Source organism: Budorcas taxicolor, chromosome 3 (assembly GCF_023091745.1).
Source record: "Budorcas taxicolor isolate Tak-1 chromosome 3, Takin1.1, whole genome shotgun sequence".
NCBI lineage: Eukaryota > Metazoa > Chordata > Mammalia > Artiodactyla > Bovidae > Budorcas > Budorcas taxicolor.
In genome coordinates this window covers 27,214,463-27,221,025 of record NC_068912.1, presented here as the reverse complement: position 1 = coordinate 27,221,025, position 6,563 = coordinate 27,214,463, and the positions used below count along the sequence as shown (strand labels likewise).

At 47.4% G+C, this 6,563-nt stretch overlaps 1 protein-coding gene across 2 annotated transcripts in view; it reads right to left on the bottom strand.

Moving 5' to 3' along the window:
* Positions 1-3,235: 3,235 nt before the first annotated feature.
* CD58 (CD58 molecule) overlaps positions 3,236-6,563 on the bottom strand; it is a 49,646-nt gene continuing 46,318 nt past the window's right edge. For both annotated transcript variants that reach the window (XM_052636840.1, XM_052636841.1), the window contains exon 6: positions 3,236-6,206. The gene's annotated coding sequence lies outside the window, so the exon portion shown is untranslated. The remainder of the gene's footprint in view (positions 6,207-6,563) is intronic.

The following is a 6,563-nucleotide window of genomic DNA, read 5'->3' as shown; positions in this document are numbered from 1 at the left end:
TGACAGATGGAAATGAACTGTTTGGTGGTGAGCATGCTGCAGTGTTTACAGAAGTAGAAATATGTCGTGCTCATGAATTTATGAATGTTATAAACCGATGTTACCTCAATGAAAAACACATTTAAAATAAATACTAAAAAGGGAAATGAGGGCTTCCCTTGTGGTTCCATGGTAAAGAATCCAGCTGTCAAAGCAAGAGACATGGGTTCAGTCCTTGGGTCAGGAAAATTCCACCTGCCACGGACCAACTAAGCCTGTGTGTCACAACAGCTGAGTCTGTGCTCTAGAGCCCAGGAACCAGAGCTACCAAGCCCACGTGCGGCAACTACTGAAGCCCACAGGCCGAGAGTCCATGCTCCACAGCGCGAGAAGCCCCAGCAGTGAGAAGCCCGTGCCCCCAACTAGAGAGTAGCCCCCGCTTGCTGCAAACGGAGAAGAGCCTGTGACGCAAACAAGACCCAGCACAGCCAAAAATAAATGAGATTTTTTTTTTAAAAAAAGATAAAGATGTAAGACGTCAGAGGATCGCAGGAGTCTGGTGAGGGAGGTGGTCTTGATTGGGACACTTTTCAGTGATTCCCAAATCAAGACACATAGGCCTACGACTTTGATCATTAGTTTTCCGTTTTCAGGAAGGGATTTTTTTCCCTAATGTTTATTTATTTATGTGGCTGTATCGGATCTTTGTTGCAGCTAGCTGTGGCACGTGGGATCTAGTTCCTGGGGCAGGGATCAGACCCGGGCCCCCTTCACTGGGAGCCACTGGACCACCAGGGAAGTTCCCAGGAAGGAATCTTGAAAAAGAAATATTGAGAGAAAAAAAAAAGACCAAGAAGAGGAAGAGCCTGGCAAAAGAGGAAGGGCTTTCTTATTACGCAGACGTCAGACAACAACACAGGCAGCCCGGGCAACCCACACACTTGCTCACTTTGCTCTCACTTCCGCCATCGTCTATTCCTTCCATTCTGACCCAGAGGAATGGGTACCTCCCAAGATGACACGTGCCACAACCCCTCACAGGATGCTGAGCTGAGCCAGGCCCCTGACTACATGGCCCCGGCGGCCAGTGCCATGCTTCCTGGGGGTGGTGTACAAGCCTGACACTTGGTGAGGGGTTAAATCTGAGGGTGGATGTTAGGAGACAACCCTGGTGGCACCCAAAAGCACTGGAGCCAAGGCTGAGATTTCCAGGCTCCTGCTTCTGGCCCCTTCACTGGACTACCTGTTGAGTGGCTGGTCCAGTTCCCTTCCCTCTCTGAGCCCCAGGCTTTTCATCTGTCTGATGAGACCTGGGTTCAATTCCTGGGTCGGGAAGATCCCCTGGAGAAGGAAATGGCAACCCACTCCAGTACTCTTGCCTGGAGAATCCCATGGACAGAGAAGCCTGCCATGGGGCTGCAAGAGGTGGACACGACTTAGTGACTAGACCACCAATGAAACCTCTGAGGACCCCTACAGCTTTGAATCTAGAAGGTAGAACTCAGCATAATATTTGGTGCCTTTGATAGGTGGTCAACACAAGTGGTTAAAAGCAAGCCCTCCCTCTAGAGAATACCTAAATTATGGATAAATTTTTCCTTTGAGTGAACATAAAACTTGGAAAAGCATTTCCAAGGACTCCCAACTATATGTAGAAAATAGACCACAGGCACCTGTCTTTTCACAGTGTGGTTGGTGGTCAAGAGGCCTCAGGGGCCACACTGCCTGGGTTTGAATCCTAGTCTGACTGACCTCAGACAGGTGCACATCAGTTGTCTTGTTTCTGAGATAAGGAAAGTTCTAGGACCTGCTTGTCCCTTGGAGAGGGCTACCAGTGGAGACATTTTTTGGGAAGAGGGGCCAAGATGCAGAGATAGGTGTGACTAAAACCTAAGGTTGAAGGCTGAGGCTGTAGGGTAGACAGTTGATGGTGGAAAGGAGGTTCCAGTGGCTTTTCAAGAGGACACCCCCAGGAGGAGGACAGGGGTGGGAAGCACGAGGCAGTGTGGAAATGGGAGCGCGGAAGAAGGCAGGTGACCGGGGGACGTGTACATGGGGCAGAGCCTGGCTGAAGAGGGAGAAGGGAGAGACACAATGGGACAAGCTGTCTCAAGATTCCAAATTAAACTCTGGTGTAAGGGGCTTTCATAGATTCACTTCAGCTAGTGTCTGAAGCTAGTTCTTTGCTCGATCTTCCAAACAGGAAGCTGCCTTTTGACCTGGTAACTTCAGGTTCTGGGTAGAGAAACATAGAGTCCCGAGAGGAAGAAGTTGTGTACATAGCCTTTCAGCCTCCGAAGAGCTGAGCCCAGGCTGAGGAGCCGATGGGGAAGTCCTGCTTCAGGGTAGGAGGCCAGTCCCCTTCCTATTCTTTCTTTTTTTTTGGCCAGCCACTAGGCTTGAGGGATCTTATTTCCCCGACCAGAGATGAAACCCATGCCCCATGCAGTGGAAGCTCAGAGTCCTAACTGTTCGGCGTCTGATTAAAGCTCGGAGTCTTCCCCATCAGGGAAGTCCCAGTTCCTTAGTTTTTTTAGTAATGACAGTTTTATTAGGACATAATCCACATACTATACAATCCACCTATTTAAAGTGTACAGTTCAGTAATTTTAGTCTCTTCAGAGTTAGGCAATCACTTCTAGAAGGTTTTCATCATCCCCCCAAATAAACCTTGTACTCATGAGCAATCACTCCCTCCCCACACCCAACATCCTCCTCCCAGCCCTATTTGGAAATTTTGTATAAATATAATTGTATACATGTGATCTCTTTTTAAAAACGGGTGCATGCATGTTCAGTTATGTCTGACTCTTTGCGACCCCACGGACTGTAGCCCGCCAGGCTCCTTTGTCCATGGAATTTTCCAGGCAAGAATACTGGAGTGGGTTGCCATTTCCCTCTCCAATATATTTGCTTTATAATGTTAGTTTCTCCTGTACGAAGAAGTGAGTCAGCTGTATGTGTACATATATCCCCTCCCTCTTGGGCCTCCCTCCTACCCCCCAGTCCCTCCCCTCTAGGTCATCCAGAGCACTGAGCTGAGCATGCCACACTGTACCGCAGGCTCCCGCTAGCTAGCTATTTCTCACATGGCAGTGCACGTGGGCTTCTTTCACTTAGTATATCTTTAAGGTTCATCCACTTTGTAGCATGAATCAGAACTTCAGTATTTTGAGTTTTGAAAAACATTGTTTAATATTATACAAACACACCATAGGTATAGTCTGTTGTAAATATTATGTGGGTCAAGAAATAACAACGTTAACTCCCCTAAAGCCCTCATACCCCTTCACAGTCAGTATTCCCTCCCCACCCACCAACCACTTAGAGTAAGAATGATTTTTCTTTACCATGTATCATCAAACATTTGCATTACTAAAGACCTTTGAGTATTATTCCATTGTACGGATAGACCACATTTCATTGGTCTATTCATCCATGTATGTGTATTTGGAGTATTTCCATCGTTTGGCTGCTGTGAATAATGACCTATGAACATCCGTGTGCAAGTTTTTGTCTGGACGCATTTCTCTTGGGTATATTCCAATGGGTGGGATTGCTGGGTCTTATGGTTACCTCCTTCTTCCTTTGCATACACTTCCATTTTAAGACGTGGTGTATATCCCACAAGTGATCACAGGTCTGCCTGCTCTGCCACACTATGAGCTTCCTTCATCTTGAATACCCTGCCAAACCTAGTACTTGTGTGTGTATGTGTGTGTGCAAAGTTACACAGTCATGTTTGACTCTTTGCAACCTCAGGAACTGCAGCTCACCAGGCTCCTCTGTCCATGAGATTCTCCAGGCAAGAATACTGAAGTGGGTTGCCATGCCCTCCTCCAGGGGATCTTCCCGACCCAGAGATTGAACCTGCATCTCCATATCTCCTGTACTGCAGGCAGATTCTTTAGCACTGAGTCACCAGGGAAGACCAACCTAGCACCTAGAAAGCACTAAACTATGGTAAGGGGCCCTCCACTGCTTCAGATTATGCTTCCAGGCAAAATAAGAAGAGGTCTGTGAACTGACCATCCAATCTCACAAGAGGGCCTGGCAAGCTTGATCTCGGCAAGATCTTGGTAAACTTGGCAAGTAGTGAGAGTGAAAGCCTGACTGACCTGTGTTCAAGGAAGAATGGGGAGAGAAGAGTCAGAAAAAGAAAGTACAGATCATTCCTTTGAGGAACTTTTCATAAAGAGAGCAGAAAAGTGAGACAAGAGCTGGATGGGAAAGTGTAGTCAAGAGTATTTTGTTTTTTCTTAAAGATATGAGAAATGACAGTATGTATGATGTCATAGAAAGGTAAGAGCTGATGATGGGAGAGAGGGGTGGGCAAAGACAAGAGTGATGTCCTTATGTAGATGAGGAGAGATGGGATCCAATGCAGAAGCAGTGTGAATGATCCATCCCCTGAAAGTCACGTTGAAACCCTAACTCCTGCTGTGACTATATTTGGAGGTAAGGACTGGGAGGAGGGGATACAGGTTAAATGACGTCATAAGGGGAGGCCTGCAATCCAACAGAACTGGTGCCCTTCTTCAAGGAACAGATACCAGAGCTCTTCTCCCTGCCATGTGGGGACATAGCCAGACAGGAAGAGACCTTACCAGGAACCACACTGGCCGGCATCTGATCTGGGGCTTAGCCTCTAGAACTAGGACAAATACATTTCTGTTTTTTAAGTCACCCAGTCTACGGTATTTTGTTATGGCAGCCCAAGCAGACTAAGACAAGTGGAGAGATTGGTTTTAGGAGGAGTGAGACGAGTTCACCCACAGTAACAGGAGGGGAGGCAAGGCACATGGGTGCTGACGCAGCTGGGTGGGAGGTGTGGGAGGGCGGGGAGTGGGAAAAGGGGTCTCCTCAGTGCTTTTTTTCAGTGATATAGGAAGCACAATGAGAAGCTAAGAATGAGGACACAGCGTTATGGGTGTAAGAAGAGCAACGAGGAAGCAGCGAATGGACCAGCGTGATCCAACGAGGACATCTGAGAAACACTGGGAATCCCTTTGAGGTGTGCGGTCACTGAAGTGAAACTCATCAGCCAGGTGGTATGTTTTTCTCCAGGATGTTCAGCAGTTTGACTGGAGGGAAGGGAACTAGTACAAGTGACTATAACCGCAGCTGGGGGCTGGCCAAGTATAGGGGTAAAGAGTGAGGGTGGAGTTTCCCTGTTGAACACTGCAGACCCCAAAGAGTGAGGAGAAGGAGGGCTCAGAGGGGATGAGGGCCAGGGTAGAGGCAGGGTGGCCAGCTTGCAGGTCCTGGCGGGACCGCTGGAGTTTTGGATTAGGGCCCCTTGGGGGTGTGGTGTGGAAGACAGCAAGCAAAGAGGGCATGCTATCGCTAGTGAGGGGCTGCTAAGGGAGGGGGGGCGCTAAGATACTGAGGGGCTGTGATATTGCTGAAAAGGCCAGGAGCGGGGCCCAGGCGGTGCTGGGAAAGGAAGCTGAGATCCCTGGGGGAGACCATGCCAGGGTATTGGAAGCTGCAGGTTTTGAAAACACTCCAGTTCTGAAAGGGGCAGTGTTGAGAGTGGTTTCCACCTGGTGTTAAAATCTTCATGGCATGAGGAATAACAAAGATAACTCGGAAAAGGGCTATTGGGTGGTGTGGGTCTGCTGGCGTGAGCATCAGAGCTGGAGAAGGAGCAACGGTCTGGAAGCAGAGCTGAGCCAGGAGGATGCCGCTCCTCCCCTGAGCCCACTGTACAAAGCGCACAGGAGAGGAGCGCTGGCCCTCAGGATGGCTGCCAGGGCTCATGAGAACAGAAAGGGGACGTGGACATTCATTAAAGAGGATACAAGGGGTTTTACTGGTGATAGATGGGGTCAGAAAAGGCCAAGGAGACCATATGGGGACCAAAGTCTGGAAGATAAAGGAAATTCTGGGAGTTGCTTCACCATATATATACACATACTTACATTATTTACAAAGATTTACATCTCTAGAAAAATACAATTTATAATAAACAATTAAGGAACAAGATAGTATCTAGTTATGTTCAGTGTGGGTGACAGAGTAGAAGCTAATGCCTGTTGTGTGTTAGTCCTTGTTTCTTCTAGGAAACATTATTTCTCATAAATGGTCCATTTCAGGCAGACTTTCAGAGTTTCCTCAAGGAGAAGGTAATACATGAATGGTAAATCAGATGCCTTCCCGAAGCGACTGAAATAACTTAATTACCATGTGTTCCATTTCATCTTCTGTTACCAAACAACAGGCACTATAAAAGAAATATCTCATATTAGAATAAAACACAGTCAATCTGTGCTGCAGTATATGAGTCTAAATGACCCTCTTATTCTAATGCAGGCAGCCCTTTTGTAATAAACCCATCAAAAGCAAGAGTTCTAGGGAGAAGAGGTGGAAGGAGACTGGTCTTGGGTCTTTATGGGATGTAGCTGGAGATCTGCCAGGAGTGCTGTCCTGGTGCACAGCACAAACTCAGAGTCCCAGCTTCTCAAACCAACTCAGTCTTGATCTTTTTACACTTGTGCTTTTTGCGTTTTGTTTTTCATCTGACATTTACTCTTCTATGTGACACATAAAAGGATTTTAACTTTTTCTTTGTTTCTTCAAA